The sequence below is a fragment of the Apodemus sylvaticus genome, chromosome 10 (assembly GCF_947179515.1).
Source record: "Apodemus sylvaticus chromosome 10, mApoSyl1.1, whole genome shotgun sequence".
Classification (NCBI taxonomy): Eukaryota; Metazoa; Chordata; class Mammalia; order Rodentia; family Muridae; genus Apodemus; species Apodemus sylvaticus.
Genome location: NC_067481.1, coordinates 23,884,956 through 23,907,275, shown reverse-complemented (window position 1 = coordinate 23,907,275; position 22,320 = coordinate 23,884,956). Strand labels below are relative to the sequence as shown.

The window sequence follows — 22,320 nt, the reverse complement described above, 5'->3', positions numbered from 1 at the left end:
GTCGAGGAGATTCTATGTGTAAATACTGGAGTGCATGTGTTGAAACCTCTCCCTACTTGGCCACCCCCCATCTTGGAGTTGGGAAAACAGATTATTGCAATCGGTCGAACTGATCCAAAGAGTAATTTCTTGTAAGCCTGGTGACACAGGCCTGTGCTTTGGAAATCTCAAGTACAAGGTTTGTCAAAACTACAGAGTGAGTTTAAAGGCAGCCTTAGTAAGATGCTGTCTCAAAGAAAAACTGAAGAAAGCAGGGATCCTGATCTGGTGGTAGAGCACTTGTATAGCTTAAAGAACAGCTTGAGTTCAACCCTGAGCACTGGGACAAACTAGGGTATAGCTTCCTCTCAAAGATTAGGTTTGTGTCTGCTGTGACTCCATGTCTTGGTGAATTGACATTTAAAGGGACAGGCAGAGAGAACATGCAGTGGGTATTACATCCGGTTTGTGTTGTGTAGAGGGACCCATACCTTTGAGACCAGCTCTGATTTTCTCCAGACTGCTCTCCCTTCTGACAGGTAGACAATGGGCCCATGGATCATGTCTTCCTGCTATGCCCCACTATGCTCTAACCCCAATTCTCCACTCAAATTATCCTGAGCCCCTTCAGGCCTACACAGGAGATACATAGCTGTGGTGTACACTCTAGACTAAGCTGTGGCCTGTGGCTGCTACTCCTGAAAGCCTTTTACAAAGCTGAGATACATGGGCTGCTGGGTAAAAGGAGGGAAGTAAGTGTGTGTGTGTGTGTGTGTGTGTGTGTGTGTGTGACTGTTGGTCTGTCTGTCCGTCTGTCCATGCATGCATGCATCCATCCATTTATCTATCATCCATCCATCTATCTATCCATCCATCTATCTATCTATCTATCTATCTATCTATCTATCTATCTATCTCTCTACCTATCTATCTACCTATCCATCTATCTATCTATCTATCTATCTATCTATCTATCTATCTATCTATCTCTCTATCTACCTATCTATCTATCTATCTATCCATCTATCTATCCATCCATCCATCTATCCATCTATCCATTTATCTATTATCTATCTATCTATCTATCTATCTATCTATCTATCTATCTATCTATCTCCATAGATATTCTATGTTAATATTCTACGTTTAGGGGCCAGAGAGTCCGGGCTCAGTGGTTAAATGTACTTATTGCTCTTGCAACCTGGCTTCAGTTCCCAGTACCCTCCTGGCAGCTTGCTGCTCTCCATAACTCTATTCCAGAGGATCTGATATCCTCTTCTGACCACCACTTATGTGGTGCCCTGCCAACTTTAGAATCACTTATGAGATTGGTGAGAAACACTTCACCTCGCATTGTGTTTGTGAGGCTGTTTCCAGAGAGGATTAACGGAGAGAGGAAGCCCCACCCTTAATAGAGTATCTCTTGCAAACTGGGGTTCTTCCCCACAACTGAACAGAGAGAAAGGGAGAGTCCGTAGATCGTCGGCATTCCTCCGGTTCCTCCCCTCGGCTTCCCCGTCAGCCATGAAGCAAATGGCTTCTCTTCTGCCACAGGCTCCCGTGTGGATCATGGGATCCTGCTCAGGTGCACGGAACCGGAGCCCTATGACGCTCAGCGGAACTCCCCGAAACCGTGGGCCCAAATAAACCTTCCCTTACCTAAGTTCTTTGTATCACGTGTTTTGTCACAGCGCTAAATAGCTAATAGTTTGGGTTGCTCAACCACCGCCACGTGTGCATCTGGTCTCCAACTGGTAGGTGGGGCAGAATCGGCTTACTGACCCTTGAATTCCTTAATGGGAGCCCTGGGAGTCCAGCCGAGCTGCAAGGCCAGTGGGATTCTCCCGTGCATTCACTTCAACCCCTTTCCTAACAGGGCTCCTAGGGGAAGGTAACCAGTCTTTTAAATGGGAGGTGGGGGAAATTAAACCAAACCCTAAAATTCCAGAGCCTCCTGAGATTGATCGTATTTTTTGTTTCAAAGCAGAAAAAAGGCAAAATACAGGAGACAGTTTGCTGGGGCAGAGCTAATGGAGACACACAGGGGAAAGAAGGCATGGGTGAATTCAGGGAGAATTCTAGTGATTATAGGAGATGGGTGAAATCGAGTGTGAGTAGGGGTTGGGGGTCAGCACAGCCACCCCCTTTTAAATGTGTGTGTATGTGTGTGCACGCACCTCCCCCATGTTTATGTGCCACAGTTTAAATGTGGAGGAAAGAGTTTGCACCTTCCTCTATGGGGGTATCCAGGAATAGAACTTAGATCGTCAGGCTTGGCTGCAATCACCTTTACCCACTGAGTCATCTCATCAGCCTAACTCTGGCTTTTGTGTCAGGCCGGGTTTCAAATCCAAGTCTTTGAAACTCAGCACTTGGCTTTGACCAAGTCACTAAGTGCACAGAACTTCAGTTTCCCTGTCTATGAAAATGCAGCCCATACTAAGATTACATCTTAGAAACACCATAGGGATGAAATGAAGTCCTGTTCAGGGGCACCTGGCCTGGAGCAGGTCACCAACACCATTCTACAACTCTCTCCTGGCTCCTTACTTTCCTTGACTGATTGACACAAGCTCCCTTTTGCACTTTGTAGCAACAGCCGAGAGCTCCAAAAATAAACTTGAATTAAAATTAAGATAGGTTCGGGGCTGAGGTCCCTGGCAGGCACCTCCGTGTAAATAGCAGAAGTGAAACGAGAGATAGAAAAAAAAGAAGCAATTTCATCTCTAGTATTAGAGCATGTGGGCCAGCCATGGTTGAGGGGGCAGACATAGTAAGAGGAAGATTTGGTATTTTTTCGTTGTTTTTGTTTTCATTCTGTGATGATGTGGGGGGACTCTCCAGGGACATCATGCGTCACAGAGCAGGGAAGAGGGGGTGGTGAAGGCAGGCATGAGCAGGTAGGAGAATGTCACCCTGATGCTGATGTCATAGGGCAGAACTGGGGATCAAGAGACTAGACGTCAAGGCATGGAAAGGGTCAGGTGACCGCCATGCCCTTCTCACCTCCTGCTCCGGGGGACATGGACGGGTGAGTTCCTTAACTGGACTTGCAATGAGTTTCTAATGAAAAGGCCAACTTTGAGGATTTGCATTACTCCTGAAAGGGCAGGGCTGCAGAGACTCAGATGTGTGTGTGTATGTGTGTGTGTGTGTGTGTGTGTGTGTGTGTGTGTAGGGACGCAGAGACTCATGGAGACAGAAGACAAGGGTTGCCTCACTTGAGCACAGGCCAGGGGTTAGTGACAGGCTCTTATTGTTGCTCTTAGCACAGTCCTTTGTGCGCCATCTCCCACTGCCATTTCTGTCCCACCCCCCACCCCCATGCTTTGCAGACTCAGCAAGACATTTTCTCAAAGATCTCTGAAGCACAGCCTCCCATTGGCTGTTTCCTTTGTGTAGGGCTGGTACTGCCCAGCAAGGTGGGCTCAGAATTGGAGGCCCAGAGACACAGATCTCCCTAGCTTTCACCCTATCTGTGATTGCTGAAACTGTATGTATGTGTGTATGTATGTATGTGTGTATGTATGTATCATCTATCTACATATCTATGTATGTATTTATGTATCTATCCATCTGTGTATCTATCTATCTATCTATCTATCTATGTATCTATGTGTCTATCTATTGATTGACCTATGTATCTATCTATGTATCTATGTGTCTCTTTATATATCTATGTATGTATGAATGTATGTATGTGTGTATGTATGTATGAATATATATATATATATGTGTGTGTGTGTGTGTATCTATCTATCCATCTATCTATCAAATGAGCACAATGACTTTATAAGTCAATATTTTTTTAAGGAGACGTGATTAATACAGAAGACATTCAGTCCATCAATACTGTTACCATGCTTAGCATCTTTGTATAGCAGTCTCTGAAGGTGACTTTATGTAGAATGTGACCAAGCAAGACTCCTCCTATGGAGCCATCTTCCCAGGCTCTAGAGCCAGCATGTAGAGGCTCTCATGCTCTGCCAGTAAGAATATGAACAGGTTCAACTTTTCTCAAGAATGATTTAGTAAATATTCACAATTCTTAGAATTTTGTATTATTTTGGTTTAATTCTTTTCCTTTTTCCTAAGGGGTAAGTGAATAGTTTTTGTTTTTTCACAAAGATATCGATATTGTTATATTCATAGCAATGGTTTTTAAATAAGACCAAAATTGAGGCAATATTAATGTGGACTTAGATAAATTATGTTTTTTATACATTATAGAATACCAGACAACTATTACAGTTGGTGATGGAAGAATACTTGGTTTCTTTGTTTGTCTGTTTGAAACAGGGTTTCTCTGTGTAGCTCTGGCTATCATGGAACTCACTTTGTAGACCAGGCTGGCCTCCAACTCAAGAGTTCTGCCTGCCTCTGCCTCCCAGGGCCTGGATTAAAGGTGTGCACCACCATCCGGCTGGTGGAAGAATCTTTGTTAATCAAATGAGAATAGCAAGAACACTTACGAAAAAGACAGTGTACTTGCTGGAGGAAGGCTCAGGGTTTACAAGCAAATTGCTACTTCTGGCAAGAGCCCGAGTTTGGTTCTGAGCACCCATGTTAACTGCCTACACCTGTGTTAACTGCCTATCACTAACTCCAGCTCCAAAGGAGTCTGATGCCCTCTTCTGGCATCTGAAAGCAATCTTATATAGCCCCCTCCCACAAACATACACAAATAAAAATAAATATAAATCTTTTTTTAAAGAAAAAGATTGTAATTGAAATTCAAAAATAAATTTAAATTTTAATCTTTTAAAAGATTAAAAATAAATAAAAGAGCCAGCATAGCACAGTCCCAATCTCCGTGGAAAGTGTAGACAGACCCATGGGAAGGACAGAGGCGGAAGTGTTTTAACCCTTGATCTTCTGGTTTTTCTGAGTGTTCTCAATTTTCTATGATGAGTGCTTAGGATATAGAAGACTTTTATAAGCATTGTGATGCTTAATTTTTTTTTAAACCATAGGGAGCAAATAAGCACACAGTAGGTCCTGCTGGGCGAGCTGTTGGGAAAGGAAGCCTTTGGGTCCAACCTGGCCTACCTTAGAATCCCATTCAAAACATCTGCAGTGATTTCAAAGCCTGCCACCATTGGCAGCTCTGCCCCAGACAAGGGAGACACTTCAGTGCCTCAAAGGACAAATTGCATTGTCCAGCTGGACGATTTCTGTGAGTTTGAGGCAAGCTTTGGCTACACAGTGAGTTCCAAACTAGCCTGTGCTACAGTATATAGACTCTGCAGTTTTTGAGCTACGTCAACATATCTACTACTTGTGCCTATGTAAATTTCATTTAAATCAAGTAAATTTACGTCAAAATTTAGTTCCTTAGTCACATTAGCTTCTTGGAGACCATCTGGTAATTGTCTGTGGTAAGTGGCTACCATATTAGATTAAGCAATTAGAGATCAGCGCTTCAATTTTCAGGAAGAAAGAGAGACCAGAAAGGCTCCTAGCTGGTGGCTCTCCTCCTCCTCACAGACCCAAGGCTCATTCATACCTAGTCTAGCCTGCAGAACAGGACCTGCACTGACTGACCATAGAGTGTTAGGATGACTATGTGTCTAGAGAGTCCTGTCTGCTTTCTTGTGTCTGTCCCTATCAATTGCCTCGAACACAAGAATGTTTACATCGAATGTTTAATTTCAAGGATGCAACAGGTCTGAACCCCCTCTATCTGTTCAGCCCCATCTAGCCAACAGGAGAACTGTTTACATGGAATCCAAGTGCCCTGCCACGGGCAGAACACGTTTTTCCACAGCTGCAGAGAAAGATGAGTAAGTCAAGGCTGAATAACAAAAAGCCACTTCAAAAACACACCAGAAGAAGTACGAAGTTGAGACAATCACAGGTTTGAAACAACCCCTCCTCCCAAAGCCCTGACTAGAGAGTAAAAACAAGTCTCAAGGGAGCCTCTGGGCCCTGCAGGTTTCAAGGCTCCTCGTGGTTGCTGACTTGAGAACTGGGCCTGTCCCTGCACTTCTGAGAGGAGCCAGGAGTCGATGTTGTGGGGGCTCAGAAACCTCACCTGAGTTCTGAGAATCGTGGGGCTGAGTGCGGGACAGCCCCTAGGTTCTCAGTGTCTCTGGGAAGCTGAGGGGAGACTGTGGGAAAGGCAGGGCCAGGCTGGATGGGCAAAGGTGTAGAGACTCCTCCTGTCCAGAGAACAGCTATGGTAAGGAAATGGAGTCCTGTCTTACTCCCAGCCTCTGAGGAACTTACAGCCTCAGAAGGCAAGGCTGTTAGGAATCTAAGGGCATAAGGTCACTCATATCCTCAAAATTCTTCTTCTGGGACCTAATGCTTCTCCTCTCTTCAACTCCATTTTCCTCCGTAGGGCAATAGATCCCATAGAAGAGGAACCAGGAGTTGGAGGTATTGGCTCAAGTCCTACTGACTGTCATTCAGTTGCCATGAGACTTTAGGTAAGCTACTACTAAATGAACTACAGCCCTTGCCGAAGTAGGGGCTAAGCTTGTTTTGGTTTTTTGTGTTTTATTTTTTTGAGACAAGAGTACCTCTGTGTAGCCTTAGCTGTGCTGGAACTCACTCTGTAAACCAGGCTGGCCTTGAACATAGAAACCCAGAGAGCTGCCTGCCCCCGTGATTAAAGGCTTGTGTGAGACAGGGTCTTTTTTTTTTTTTTTTTTTTTTTTATTTGGTTTTTTTTCGAGACAGGGTTTCTCTGTGTAGCCCTGGCTGTCCTGGAACTCACTCTGTAGACCAGGCTGGCCTCGAACTCAGAAATCTGCCTGCCTCTGCCTCCCAAGTGCTGGGATTACAGGTGTGCACCACCACCGCCCGGCGAGACAGGGTCTTAACATGGCTCAGGCTGACTGATAGCTGCCTGTGTACTTGAGGATGGCCTCGAATTCCTGTGTTGCAGGCACACTCAGTTACTTTAGGTTTTGATTTTCAGTTTTCTTTTTTCCCCCTCTTTTGGAAAGAGAATCTCAAAGGTGTAGCCCAGACTACATGTACCTTGACCTTTGCTTGACCTGCATAGTGCTGCCTTAGTTTAGGAGGTGAGATCTCAACCTTTGGGAGGTACATCAGTCAACGAATATCAATCAATCAGTGTGATCCCCAGTATACCTGGACATTTTAAATTTAATTAACTAATGTATGCATGCTGCACATACACAGCATATACACAGCAAGCCAGAAGAGGGCATCAGATCTCCTTATAGACTGTTGTGAGTCACCATATGATTGAAGGGCTGGGAATTGAACTCAGGACCTCTGGAAGAGCAGTCAGTGCTCTTAACTGCTGAGCCATCTCTCCAGCCCCAGCACCACTAGCTTTTAACATTCTTCAGAGGATTCCAATGCCCAGGCAAGAACCATGATCCTCCCAGAACTTCTCAAAGTTTAGTGTGTGCAGGAATCACCTGCGGTCTTAGAAACCCCAGCTGGTCAGATATAGCTGTCTGATATCTGCAGTTCTGCTAAATCCACAGGTGATGCCCTTGGACCACACCTGGAGTGAGAGCGGTCCAGGTTTATGTTCCTGTCATTGGGACAGAACCAGGAAGCTGGGTGGTCAGCTTCCCCCACACAATCTGTGCACTGTGTGTTCCCTTAGCTTAGTTGGCTTGGCGGGTAAGAGCACTGACTGCTCTTCCAAAGGTCCTGAGTTCAAATCCCAGAAACCACATGGTGGCTCACAACCATCCATAATGAGATCTGATGCCCTCTTCTGGAATTATCTGTAATGAGATCTGATGTCCTCTTCTGTTGTGTCTGAAGACAGCTACAGTGTACTTAGATATAATAATAAACAAATCTTTAAAAGAAAAAAAAGGTAAAGCCAGGCTGTGCTGCTTACTGAGATAGCCAAGGGGCTTTTTGTTGTCATTTGTTGGTTTATTTTTTTTAGTTTCATGTTTTTATTTTCTTCTATATAACAGAATTGAATATTATTTTTCTTACATATTCACTTTACATCACACTCACTGCTCCCTTCCCAGTCACCCCCTCCCACAAACCTTCCCTCCATCCCCCTCCCCTTCTCCTCTGAGCTGTTGGGGGGTTCCCCTGGTAGTCCCCCCATCCCCCGACCCTGGCACATCAAGTCCCTGTGGGGTTAGGTGATTCTTCTTCCACTGAGGCCAGACAAGGCAGCCCAGCTAAAAGAACATATCCCATGGACAGGCAAACAGCTTTTGGGATAGCCCTGGCTCTAGCTATTCAGGAACCACATGAAGACCAAGCTATACATCTGCTACATATATGTGGGGAGGCCTAGGTCCAGCCTGTGTATGCTCTTTGGTTGGTGGTTCAGTCTCTGAAACCCACCAAGGGTCCAGGTTAGTTGATTCTGTTGGTCTTCCTGTGGAGTCCCTATTCCCTGTGGAGACCAAGATCCTACTCTTTCATAAGAGTCTCCAGGCTCTGTCCACTGTTTGGCTGTGAGTGTCTGCATCTGTCTAAGTCAGCTGCTGGGTGGAGCCTCTCAGGTCAGTCCTGCTAGATTCCTGTCTGCAAGCACAACAGAGTATCATTAATAGTGTCAAGGACTGGTGCTTGGCCCTGGGATGGGTTTCAAGTTGGGCTGGTCATTGGTTGGCCATCCCCACAGTCTCTACTCCATTTACTGTTCCTGCATTTCTTGTAGACAGGATAAACTTTGGGTTGCAAGTCTTGTGGATGGGGTGGTGTCCCCATGGGAAGAGGCCATTTTTAACTAAGAGTGCTCGAAGGGTCCACAGAGCACAACAGAATGGCTTTCAAAGCTGTTCCTGCACCCTCTTTCCCGTCTCAGTTCATCTCATCTTGTCTCTTGGCAAGTGTGGATCTTGTTCCCAAGCCTGCATGTGAGAACTATCAAAGTTTAGAGTTAAAGGCTTTTCCAATGATGACGTGTACTGCTGGGCCTTAGACTTTGGTCTCACTTGGGCACGGAGGTGCACACTTGCGAGTCTAGCACTTGGGAGATAGAGGGAGGAGAATCTGAAGTTCAAGGTTATCCTAACCTGCGTAGTAAGTTCAAGGCTAACTTGGGCTATATGAGATTGTCTCAACAAACAAAAACAAACAATAACAGAAAACAAAATAAAACAAAACACAACCAACCAAACACCACAGAAACAAACATTTCTTTTCTGTGTTGACCAGGTAGGACCAGGGAAGTATTTGAGCTTCCTGCTTTGATCATACCAGGCTGGATATATCAAGCTGTTATGATGATGGGATGTGTCTTGTAGGTATTATTTAGGCGATCCCCCCACTGACATTCCCTGGCTCCCTGGCCCCAAAAGGGCAATTCTTTCATTAGCTTCTTCACAGGTCTCTGGGCCTGTTGCAGAGCCAGAGACCCAGGTCTCCCAGATCCTTCACGCAGAGACCCATCAGCAGCCTGTCTCTGCTGCCTGCGTATTCCTCTCCTGACATCACTTCCTTTTCTCTAGGAGTGGGTAGCATATTCAGCCTTGCTATTAGTGTGATCTTGAGTAGTGCCTCATGAATCTTTCCTGAGGCCTGTGGCTACCAAGATGGCAGCTGACCCTTGTTTAAAATGGCTGCCAAGGGCCAGCCCAGTACTTTTTTTCTATGCAGACTCACCCAGCTTGTTTCACCTCTTGATGCCAGGGCTATAAGATAAAGGTAGAGATGAGAAAGAAAGGACATCATTGTTCCTGGGCCCCTACTAGGCCATAAGTCCCTGGAGACAGGGGCTGTATCTTCTCAGTCTCATGTCCTCTGTCCAAAGACAGAGACACGATAGAGAGACAGTAACGTCTGGCAGCTCTGTGAGAAAAAGGTGACTAGAAAGCGTTGCTTGTTTCCCTGGATGAACAAGAGCAGAGATGGTTTGCCCACATGGCCCTGGGGCAGGAGATCTACCCCCGCACTAGCTGTAGATCCTGCCAAGGCCCCAGAGCCCCCTGGGTGTGGCTCCTGGGCAACTCTTTTACCCATCTCCCCGGGTTGCTGACCCGCTCAGGAAGATGAGGTTTTCCTGCAGAGCCCTGCCTCCTTGCTGCACTGGGTGAGCTGTAGAACGTCAACAGAGCTCCCCGTCGAGGCCCCACAGTGCCACGGTCCAGGATGATACCGTGTGGTACTCAGCAAGGAGGAACTCTCTCCCTTTTTTTCCTTTTTGAAGGTGTATTCTCTTTCATCATCATCATCATCACACACACACACACACACACACACACACACACACACATCAAAGGCAAGAGACAAAATTCATGCTAAGGTACTGCAATTCACCAGAATCTCAAATGACATTGTGTCACAGACACACTTATACTTACGGAGAGGCACTCATGAATGAACTTGTGTCTTTGGGTGAGAAACTGCAGCTGAACCCGTTTCTGAAGCCTCTTGTCTCAAAGGCCTTTAAAAAAGAATAGGTCAATGAGTGGCTTTCCCTGTTCCTGAGAGCTCTGTCTGGTGGGTGAGGACTCAGGAAGAAGCAGCACTGAGGCCCCCACGAGACCAGCTCTGAATTCAAGGGGGGGGGGCGGGTTGTGGCTGCCATTAATACTATTGCTATTGACCCAACCTGATGAGTTTCTCTGCTAATCCATATATATTGATGCTGGAAAATGCTGTTCGCCCCTAGGGGTGAGTGAGGGCCAGGGATAGTAGGGTGCAAGCTCCTCTGGGAGCTTTTCTCACTTCCTTCCTAAGTGCAGATGCTGCTGTTCTCTCTCAGGATTAGTTATTTTTGCATTAGAATTCCACCCTGGTACAGGTTAGGAAGATGCGCTACTGCTCAACTCCATCTCAGCCCTGTTTTGTTTCTTCTTTGAGATGGGGGTTTTTCTGGGTCCCAGAACTCGAGATCCCATTGCCTTAGCCTCCTCTACACTGGGATTATATTATATGTATATTATGTATATGAGATATGTGATAATATATGTATATTATCACACTCAGAAACTAGGAATAAATAATTGATGGTGGCCCCAGATGACAATCCGCAACACATTCTTCTGTAACTATTTCTAGCCATGGAAGTGGAGACCACAAGATACCTGTAATTTGCTTAAAGCCCCATAGGAAATTAGTGATAGGGTTTCCCCTCAAAGTCCCGCAAAAAAATCTTACATCATAGTATCATGTGCCAGTTTACCTTCCTGAGGTGGTAAGAACTTCTGGTGGGCAAGTTTCTCTCTGTCTCTCTGTCTCTCTCTGTCTCTGTCTCTCTGTCTCTGTTTCTCTGTCTCTCTGTCTCTGTCTCTGTCTCTGTCTCTCTCTTTCCTCAGCTCAGTTGCTGGTACACACTGGGGTCATTTGAGGGGAGATGGGGAGAAAACTGGATGGCTGGATCCAATCTGAGATCCTTCACTGTGGCCAACACCAGGTGAGGGCTCGCACCCTGCGCCATTTCTGTACTCAGCGGCATCCAACAGACTAGATCTGACCTTTACCTTTTCAGGTAAGTCTGGGTCTGGGAGCAATGCCCGCCTGTTCCTTGCAGTTAGTAGCCCTTCTTTGCTTGCTTATGTAGGGAGAGGTCAGCTGGGATCTCAGTTCTAAGTGTGAGCCATGCATAGAGAAGCCCGGAAGGGTTGGCACTCACTGGGCTTTGAAAGACACGCAGTGTCTTTGCTCAGGCACTATAGCAAAATACCACAGGCTTAGGCCCCAATCAATGAAGAATTCATAGGTGCGTTGGCCTAAAGTCCAAGATGTCGGTGTTGGTAATGTTTGCTTGGAAGGCTTCTGTCCTTGCCTGTGTGTTGATGTCTCTGTTCAGGGCTCAAGTTATCTGGAACCCCATTTTCTTTTCTTGTTTAAATTTTTGTCTATTTAAATTTTGTATTTGTGTGTGTCTTAGTCAGGGTCTCTATTACTGCACAAACATCACGCCCAAGAAGCAAGTTGGGGAGGAAAGGGTTTATTAAACTTACATTTCCACACTGCTTTTCATCACTAAAGAAAGTCAGGACTGGAACTCAGGCAGGTCAGGAAGCAGGAGCTGATGCAGAGGCCATGGAGGGATGCTACTGACTGGCTTGCTTCCCCTGGCTTGCTCAGCTTGCTTTTTATAGAACCCAGCCCAGGGTTTGGCACCACCCACACGGGGGCCCTCCTCCCTTGATCACTAATTGAGAAAATGCCTTACAGCTGGATCTCATGGAGGCATTTCCTCACCTGAAGCTCCTTTCTCTCTGATAACTCCAGCCTGTGTCAAGATGACACACAAAACCAGTCAGTACAGTGTGTATGTGTGAGCTCCTTGTTTGGGGGTGCCTGCAAAGTCAAGAAGAGAGCATTGGATCCCTCGGAAATGGAGTCATAGGTGGTTGGGAGCTACCTAACATGGGTGTTTGGTATTGAACTTGGGTCTTCTATGAAGTCAGTAGGCACTCTTGACTGATGACTTCAGTTTTCTCTTCTATAAGGACACTCGTAACATTGTGTTAGGATCCTGCACATGAATTCACTTTTCCTTTGTTATTTCTTTAAAGGCCTGGCCCCTTGAAGGCAGTCACATTTTTTTGTTGTTGTTGTTTTGTTTTTTGTTTCGAGACAGGGTTTCTCTGTATAGCCCTGGCTGTCCTGGAACTCACTCTGTAGACCAGGCTGGCCTCGAACTCAGAAATTCACCTGCCTCTGCCTACCAAAGTGCTGGGACTACAGGCATGTGCCACCACCGCCCGGCTAGGCAGTCACATTTAAGAGTTAGGACTTCAGCATGTAAATGTGGAAAGGAGAGCCACCCAGTCTAGCTATAATAAGCAGGCTATTTTCATTTGGTGTTTGTTTAATGGCAAAAATAATTATTATAGAACATTAAAAAACAGACAAAGGTGAGCAGGAACCATGTAGAGATGACCATTTCTGTCTAGTTTCAATATGTCTTCAAGGTGAGTTTGTGCTTTGAGGTACTGTGGACCTGTGGACTGACGTTTTCACAGAGCAAAGGCATCCGGAACGTTCCTCCCTGTCATTAAGTGTTCCTCTACAACATCATTTTTAATGGCTGCACAGTAGCTCACTATGAGGATGTATTTAACCAATGGATGATGATGATGGGCTCTTTTGCTTTCTTTCTTTCTTTTTTTTTTAGATGATGGGGTTCTGGTTGGCGAAGATGGAGAGGATGATTAGCAGTGTGTGAGATGGAAGAATGTATAACTCCAAGGGCTCAGGGTGATTATGTGCTGTCTTAGTTTCTTTTCTGGCCCTGTGACAAAATGCCACAACCAAGACAGCTTACTGGCAGCAGGGAGGCAGGCATGCATGGTACTAGAGCAGTAGCTGAGAGTTTATATATTGAAATAGCAACTGTAAAGGAGAGGGGGAAAGGAAGAGGGAGAGAGATGGAGAGAGAAAGGGAGTGGGGAGAGAGGGAGAGAGGGAGAGAGAGTGCACAAGCTAACTGGGAATGGCATGGCTTTTGAAAGTTTAAAGGCCACTCCCAGTGACACACCTCCTCAAGACCACACCTCTTAATCCTTCCTAATCAGTTCCACCCACTGTGGGCAAACAGTCAAGCACATGAGTCTGTGGAGGTCATTCTCACTCAAACCACCACCCATGCCAGTCAAGGAAACCAATCCTCCGAGTTCCCAGAATCAGGCTGACCATGTGTCTAAGCCCATGAGTTAGGGGAGGGTGAAGGGAAGTAGACTGTGAGGCTGCTGCTTCTGAGAAGGCCTGAGATGTCCTGAGAATGAGCCCGAGAGTGAGCCGGTGGCTTTGTACTTGATGTCTGACTAATTAGAATCTCAACTAGATCTTGCAAAGCCACTGACATCCCAAATAGGACTCTGGGCGAGGCTGGACCTGATGAATATATCATAGGCTCCCCCCTCCCCCATCTACTGCTGTATGCCTGCATGTGCACGTGTGCATGGAGGCCAGAGGTCACATTGGGTGTCAGTCTTCAGGCGCTTTGGTGCACCTTGTATTTGAGATAGGCTTTCTCTGTGAATCTGGAACTCACCCGTACAAGGCCTGACTGACTCGCAAGCTGCAGAGACCTTCTCACCTCTGCCTCACTAGTGCTGGGTTGGCAAGTGCACACCGTGTCTGACTTTTTTCCGTGGATTCTGAGGATCAAACGCAGATACTAGTGCTTGCCTGGCACCCCCACCCTCGGCATGCTGCTGTCACACTAGATGCTTTTGGCGATCAGTAGTCCCTGCTTTTCCACCTTGCATCGCCTGGCCCATTCTCTACAGCTCACCCTGGGTGCGGGTGAGATCTTTGGTAAACACATCAAAAGAGATGGGGATGCTGCGATGGTTAATAGACTGTGAGTACCAAGGGCTCTGGAATCATGGATGAGATAAGCCCCTGGCGCATCTAGATTGGGTTAATGAAGGTTGGGAAGATCTACCAGAAACATGTGGGGTACTGCAAGCTGCAAGCGGAGGTAAACATCGTCTCTCTTTGTTTGCTGACTTCAGATGCAAATGTGATCAACCAAGCTCCTGCTGCCTGCCTGGTAGACAATAGATGGTCAGGTCCCCTTGACCCCCCCCCCCCCCCCCCCGGCTGAAATAAATCCTTGCTTTCTTAGAGGGCATCTGTCCGGTATTTTATTATGGCAAGAAAGTAACAGGAACTTTAATAGTGATGAATTTTTTTTCGTGAAACCCTTGGAAGGATCCTGCAGGGACGTTTTCAAGCAGAGTTGGGTTAGCATTTTAGGGCATGAAGAGATAGAGGAGAGAAGGGGACGACTGCGCATGCTCAGTCCTCGCCAACTCTATGCGGTGACGCACGCTATGCTGTGGGGAAACCGTGCTTAACCTTGTTCAATAGCAGAGCCTTTGAAATTGTGCTCATGACGCTCGTGGCGTCTCAGACTTCTCTTGTGCCGTTGTGCAACTAGATGATGCTAATAACTTGTCATATGATAGAGAAAGAGGTGCAGGGTGGGTAAGATGGGTCAGTGGGCAAAGACATTTGTCCTGTAAGCTTGGAGACCTGAGTATGATCCCTGCTACCCATGCAAAGGTGGAAAGAGAAAATGGACCTGTCTTCCACACATGTGCCATGGCATGTCCATGCCCATACCCACATATGTGCACGTATGTGTGTGCGCATGCACAAGTGGGCACGCGTGCGCGCGCGCGCACACACACACACACACAAACCATAATAACTCAAAAATTTAAAAGAAAGTGTAGAAATGTCAGTTACAATGTCATTTATAAAACAAACCATTCTCAAGGGAGAACATGACAGGCACGTCTAAGAGTTATTTTTAGCAGACATGGCCACCATCTCAAAAGTTGTAGGAATCTTACAACCCTTTAATTTTTTTTTAAAGCCAGTTTTGGTGGTACATGTCTTTAATCCCAGCTCTCAGGAGGCAGAGACAGGTAGATCTCTGAGTTTGAGGCCAGTCTGGTCTATGTAGTGAAGTCCAGACCACCCAGGGCTACATAGTGAGACCCTACTTCAAAAACAAAACAGAATACCTATCTATCTATCTATCTATCTATCTATCTATCTATCTGTCTGTCTGTCTGTCTGTCTGTCTATCTATCTATCTATCTATCCATCCATCCATCCGTCAATCATCTACCTACTTACCTACTTACCTACCTACCTACCTACTACCTACCTACCTACCGTGTGTGTCCATCTCTCTCTGAGTACTACTTGCCACAGTGTGCATGAGAAGGTCAGAGGTCAACAAGCTTTGGGAGTCAGTTCACTCCTCCTCCCACCAGATTGGTCTGAGACCTTGAACTCATTCACATTCTCGGGCTTGGTGGTGAGTGCCTTTATCCCATGAGCTAACTCGCTGGCCCACCACATTCCTTTTTATTGAACAAATACATCAAAGGGGAGGGATGGATTTATTTTAACTAAGACTAGCTATGAACATCGATGAATATTCACGAGTCTGCATATGGCCCAGAAGACTAAACTATATGTTTTTGGACTTCATTTTTCATGTGGAGTGGCTTTTCTCTCGCAGCTGCAGTGGGGAGAGAGGCCACCTTCTGTAGCTCCTTTTTGAGATGCTTGAGTTGATGATAGCTTGCTTTGGGGAGGCGGTTTCATCAGCTGGCATTATAAGGAAAACTAGCACGGCCTGCCAAGTTCAATTGACTGGCAGGAACAGAGGAGGAGCAGGAGGAAGAGGAGGTGACTTGTTAACTGAGCCACAAGGGCCACGTAGTGATTTATGCCTGGCAATGCTCCCCTTTGTCTTTCTGGTGATTGCAGGACTGTGAGGCTTGCTTCTGGCAGAGGCTTTTCCTGGCCCCCCTCCCTCAGGCAGTGGGTCTGGAAAGGGTTATGTAAACAACTGCCATTTTCAGAAGCCACCAGCCGCCCCCACCCCAGCTTGGTTAGGATATTGGAGAAGTTAACTCAGGAAGGATGCAGTTCAAGCCTCGAACCAATCCAAGCCGTGAACATCCAGGGAAGATGGGTTGCTAATCACAATTCACCACAGCATCATTTTGATTGGAAGTTTCTCTTGCATTTTATAGCAACTGTTTTCCTTCACAGAATCAAGCTCCGTGCTCACCTCTGTAGGAAGTCTCTTCGGCCAGGTCTCTAAGGCTGACACCTGCATGCCCCTCCTTCTTTCTTCTCTACCCTCTATGCGGAGAGTCATGCTGCTCAAGGAAGTGGGGGCTGACTAAAATGGTACCCGCATCCCACACGCCTCTCAGCCCGGCAGCTCCCCACGCTCAAATCAATCCTTGCAAGAGGAGGTTTATGAGGACTCCAAGCTGAAAATCAGACAGCCGGTTACAAGTGACATCCGTGAGGAGGAAAAAGGCACACCAAAGGCCCCCTGTTGGTGAGGTGCCCAGGGTGAGGTGGCTGTCAGGCGCCCCTGCAGCTTTTAATAAGGCAACCTGCTACCATTACATGCTTTACATTAAACCAGGAGGTCAGTTCCACTCAGAGGCAAGAGCTCCCGTGAAATGATGGAGAGCGAGAGGCAGAGCGCCGTGGTTTGAAGGAGATGGCCCACAGGTGAACAGATCTGAATACTTGGTCACCAGAGGCTTGGCACTGTTGGAAAGGATTAGGAGGTGTGGCCTTGTTGGAGGAAAAGTGTTACTGAAGAGATGTTGATAGCCAACAGCTGGGCAGAAAAGACATAGGTGAAGTTGAGGTTTGGGGGGTTGCAGGGTTTGGGGGAGAGGACCACGAGGAGGAGAAAGAGGAGGAGAAGCGACTATGGAATAGAAGAACATGCAGGAGAGGAGGAAGGAGAGCCACCGTGGGTGAGCTGAGCCATAAAAACGTGGCCATGTGGGCTGGCCAGTTGGAGCTAAGAGCAGCCCAGAGGAAACAGTAGTATCGACAGCAAAGTAGATTCTAATAACATGGAGGGAAGGCAGTGCCCAGCTACTGTACTGCCTAAGGCATATTAAAAATATGAAGGCTGTGTGTGTTTTTCATCTGGGAACATAAATAGTTTAAAATAGGGAAGAAGCGCCAGGCCAGGATTTTTAATACCTTCTATTACAGAAGGTATCACTAAAACTTTAAAATCCTAGAGGCAGGTAGCCCAGGCTATAACCACTTGGTATCTACACCTATATCCATCCATCCATCCATCCATCCATCCATCCATCCATCCATCCATCCATTTGTCCATCCATCCACCCATTCATCTATCCATCCACCTACCTACACATCCATCTACCTACTCATTTATCCATCCATCCACCCATCCATCCATCCATCCATCCATCCATCCATCCATCCATCCATCCATTTGTCCATCCATCCACCCATTCATCTATCCATCCACCTACCTACACATCCATCTACCTACTCATTTATCCATCCATCCACCCATCCATCCATCCATCCATCCATCCATCCATCCATTTGTCCATCCATCCACCCATTCATCTATCCATCCACCTACCTACACATCCATCTACCTACTCATTTATCCATCCATCCACCCATCCATCCATCCATCCATCCACCCATCCATCCATCCATCCACCTATTCATCTATCCATTCATCCATCCATCGTCCATCCATCCATCCACCCATCCATCCACCCACCTACTCATTCACCCGTCCATCTATCCATCTACCCATTCACCCATCCATCCATTTACCCACTTACCAATCCACTCATTTACCCATCCACTCTTCCACTGGACATTTTCCTAGAGCCTGTTCACTAGTATATGATGTATATTCATCACTGGGGACATAAGGATAGAAATTAACCAAATTTTTCTCCATCCCTGCCATGAGTCAGGTTATGATGACATGTATTGACCACTTCTTAGGGTAGAAGACACAACCATGTAACATCTCTCTGTAGTTGGAAGTAGAGGTTTGACAAAGTTGCATCTCAACATTAGGGTAGCCATTCATCAGATTGTTATAGTTCATATCCAACAGGTAATGAGGCTCAGTGTCTCAAAGGTGAGCCAGGGCCACTTTTCAGCCACAACTCATGGCCTTCACACTGCCCAGCCCCTTGGAACATGCCCCATCTTTTGAACTTTCCTAGTCCTGAAGGATTAGCATGCAGCATGACTGTTTATGATTCTCTGTAGATGGGGGAAGCCTATTGTTTTTCTTTTGGCTCCTTAGTCTGTTTTCCCTGGGACCCTGTTGCAAGGGAAGCAAGCTGGGGGCATTCCTGAGTTCTCTGTGCAACTGAAATAGCAGCACAGCCATACTGAGAACCAGTGGATGGTAGGCACAGGTGGTTAGCATACTACTGGGGCCAATGTCTTCACCAGGGCTGCTGGAATAGGCTGTAATTACCTTCCTAGAGGGCATCTGCACAGGGCTGTATAGTGGAGTGTTAGACTGGCAGGCCTTTAGTTTTCTTCTAACATTTCTTCTGATCTAGTGATTTTTTCTGTTTGTTTGTTTATTCATTTTGTTTTTCAAGACAGGGTTTCTCTGTGTAGCCCTGGCTGTCCTGGCACTCACTCTGTAGTCCAGGTTGACAGAAATGAGTCTGCCTACTTGTCTCCTGAATGCTCAGATTAAAGATTGTGCCACCACCACCCACTGATGCAGTATTTTGTTTTGTTTTGTTTTTAAGGGCTTCATGATAGAACCATCAGAACCCAGTTTTGTGGAGGCGTTCAGAAAATCTTGGGGAAAGTGTAACTCTACAAGTATTTATTGTCTTGGTTCTATTATGTCAGCTGCTAATCCGTAGGATTTTCCCCTTCCTGGGCCTGAAACAGAGAAGGGGAAGTGAGAGTAAGAGGGGAGAATTCTCTTTCAACAACAACAACCAAAACCCCCTTGGGTTTGAGGAGCACTTAGGACTTTTCTGAAGCCTTCTCCCCCATTCCATAGCCTTTCTTATTTGGTCCTTAGAGCTCCCCCAGTTCGGGGTAGACTTCTGACCTGCCTCAATTTTATTCATTTTGTTTCAGACAGGGACATTCCTTGGGCTGCAGGAGAGGGTTCAGGTTTGGCCATTTGGGAAGGAGAGAATGATGTAGTCTTCTAGGAAGATGCTGGAGTTTCTGAGATCCCTCCCAGGACCATAAACAAGAGGTGGCATTCTCACGACACTTAGATTGGGCCCAGATAATTAAAGAGGAAGAAAGGTCACCAGGACAGGTTCTCAACTGCGCAGGAACCAAGGCCAACTTAATGCCAACAAAAGCCAGCCCTACACCACAGCTCCAACAACTCCTTCATGGCATTTCACAGAAGGCTCGAGAGTACCTGCATAAGGCCACAAACAACTGGATACTTCTTGTCCATCCAGTCCCCTAGGACATCAAGAAAGTCACTGTCTCAAATGCTCCCCTCAACACCTATCTCAGCCCTTGAGGCTTCTCCCCAGAGAAGGCAGCCCTTGACAGAGAAGGCCCGGTTAACCCAAAGGAAAGAGACTAGTGTGGAACTCAGAGCATGCATTAGCTTTATCTATTTGGAAACATGGCTCTGGGGACACAACGGTCATCATCTTCAAAGGTCACAGTTCCTTTCCACTCCCCATCATTCACCCCACCGTGTACCAACAGAGACATAAGTTGCTGGCATAAACCTGTGTAGAACCTTTTCCTTCTCACCATAAAAACTAACCCTCCTCCCAACCCTGCAGGATTGGTTGATTTCTATAATGTCATGGCCCATTTACAAAGCTTTCTGTGTTCAGGCCAACAAATTGGCCTGTCATCCCTAAGAGCCTTGGTTAAGGGTCCCCTGAGTCTAAAATCCTGACCCTGTGAGACTTGGGCTTTCCAGACCACCAGGAGGAGGTTGCCATGACAACTCCCACCTACCTCTTCTTTCACCCCATCCTCCTTCCCCAGCACAGAAGAGCAGACAGGCTGTCTGCCAATCATGATTTGCTGTCAGTGTCACAGAGTCAGGTAAAGGGGAACACTTTGAGCAGCAGGAGCCTTGGGTCCAGCTCCCAGGAGAATCGTGAAGACTGAAGAAGGAAATGGAAACCCTCGAGTGGCTCTCCCAAGTGTGGTCCTGGGATTCAGGGCAGGAGGAGGAGCATCTCTAAGCTCAACAGCCGGTGGAGAGGTCTTAGAACTGGGCCCTTCTCTCTTAGAAAGAGAAAAGGAGATGGGATGGAAAAGGAAAGGAAAGAGGAAAGACAGGGATGGGGTGGGGGGGTGGGGGAGCCTGGGAAGAGCTCTGGTTCTCAGCCCAGACTGAATCTCCCGCCCCTTGGAGCAGTCATCCTGCCCAGGAGGCCCAGGGGCCTGTCTTGGAGTATGAGCGGGAGAGGGACCCTGGGCAGCCTGCTTTCTTTAGCCCTGAAAGAATGACAAATGGCCCTGTGCTTGATCTTTGTCCAGCAGAGGGTCTGGCACCTCGTCTCTTGTAGCCACTCTGACCTCCAGCTCTTCTTCCAGTCCTGAGACTCCAAACCCCAACCAAGCCCAGGCCCACGGGAAGTAAGAGAGAGCCACCGTGATGTGTCCTTCCCAGCCAGTGCCATCTACAATCCATGTCACAGACCCTTATTCTCAATACAACGAGGCCACAGCACAGTCTTTCCCAAACAGTGACACTGGAATGTATTTTTTAATACACTCTTGTCATTGACTTATCCTTACCCCCTCTCCCCACCCAGGTCTCCAGGCCTTCAACATTGTTCTGACTCCAAATCACTCTTTCCCAGTGCAAAGCAGAGGGCACTGGACTGGGAGAGGCTACTCTTGGAGTTGGCCATGGTGCTCCGACATGCAACTCTGAGGCCAGCTTGGTCCTGTAGCCACCCGGGTCAAATAGCTCTTCAACCAGACAAAGCACAGAGATCGTATTATACTGGATCTCATCTGTGCCAAGTAAGGCTCTTGGCAGATAATAATGTTGAACGAATGAAAGGTGAATGGTTAACTGCCCAAAGGAAACTTAGAAGTTACCAGCCTCTCTGCCGAGCCTGGTCAGCCGTGGCTGACAGCGTTCTGTCCCAGTGACAGAGTCAGAAAGTTCCCATTTTCACTCTCTCTTCTTATTTAAATCATAAAGATGGAGGTAGGACGGCACAGTCCCTGTCCGATCCCTGCATATAGCTTAGCTTCACCTTCATTTAGCGAGATGACCAACTTGTTTCAGTTAACCCAGGGACTTTCCCAAGGTTGTAGTAAAATGCCCTTCCTCAATCGCAGGCTGAATGGAGTGAGATTCTGTCCGAGTTCCCTGAAGCCAGTTCTTGCTAAGCTCCTGTAGAGGGCGCTGGAGGCCAAGCAGAGGAGGCGGCTCTTAACCTGCCCCGACTGACACTTCCCGATTGGCTGTAATAGTACTACTAACCCTGGGATTATTGCCTCGTTTCTTAACCTTCCCACCAGGAAGTGCTGTCAGAGAACTGATGCTTGGAAAAGATGCAGTCCTGACGCTTGTAAACGTCTCTGGTCCCGCCCTCCCTTGGCTCCCCGCACCCCTCCCCTTTTGAGACAGGGTTGCCCACGCTGGCCTGAAACTCTGGTACTGGCTGGTTTTGTGTGTCAACTTGACACAAGCTGGAGTTATCACAGAGAAAGGAGCTTCAGTTGAAAAAAAATGCCTCCATGAGATCCAGATGCAAGGCATTTTCTCAATTAGTGATCAGGGGGGAGGGCCCCTTGTGGGTGGTGCCATCCCTGGGCTGGTGCTCTTGGGTTCTATAAGAAAGCAAGCTGAGCAAGCCAGGGGAAGCAAGCCAGTAAGAAACATCCCTCCATAGCCTCTGCATCAGCTCCTGCTTCCTGACCTGCTTGAGTTCCAGTCCTGACTTCCTTTGGTGATGAACAGCAAGGTGGATGTGTAAGCTGAATAAACCCTTTCCTCCCCAACTTGCTTCTTGGCCATGATATTTTGTGCAGGAATAGAAACCCTGACTAAGACACTCTTCAAACTCACAGCAGTCTTCCAGCCTCAGCTTCCAAGTGCTGAAATCCTTAACTATGAGCTACCAGGTCAGGCTTACTTCCTTT

The 22,320-nt window shown here is 47.0% G+C and overlaps 1 long non-coding RNA gene across 3 annotated transcripts in view; it reads left to right on the top strand.

The window, feature by feature from the left end:
* The first annotated feature begins 2,815 nt into the window (after window positions 1-2,815).
* The window catches only part of LOC127693392 (uncharacterized), a 49,393-nt gene continuing 29,888 nt past the window's right edge, over window positions 2,816-22,320 (top strand). For 2 of the 3 annotated variants that reach the window (XR_007979691.1, XR_007979693.1), the window contains exons 1-3: window positions 2,816-3,010; window positions 5,671-5,836; window positions 6,323-6,410. This is a non-coding gene — a long non-coding RNA (uncharacterized LOC127693392). The remainder of the gene's footprint in view (window positions 3,011-5,670; window positions 5,837-6,322; window positions 6,411-22,320) is intronic. The other variant, XR_007979692.1, reaches the window with a different exon arrangement.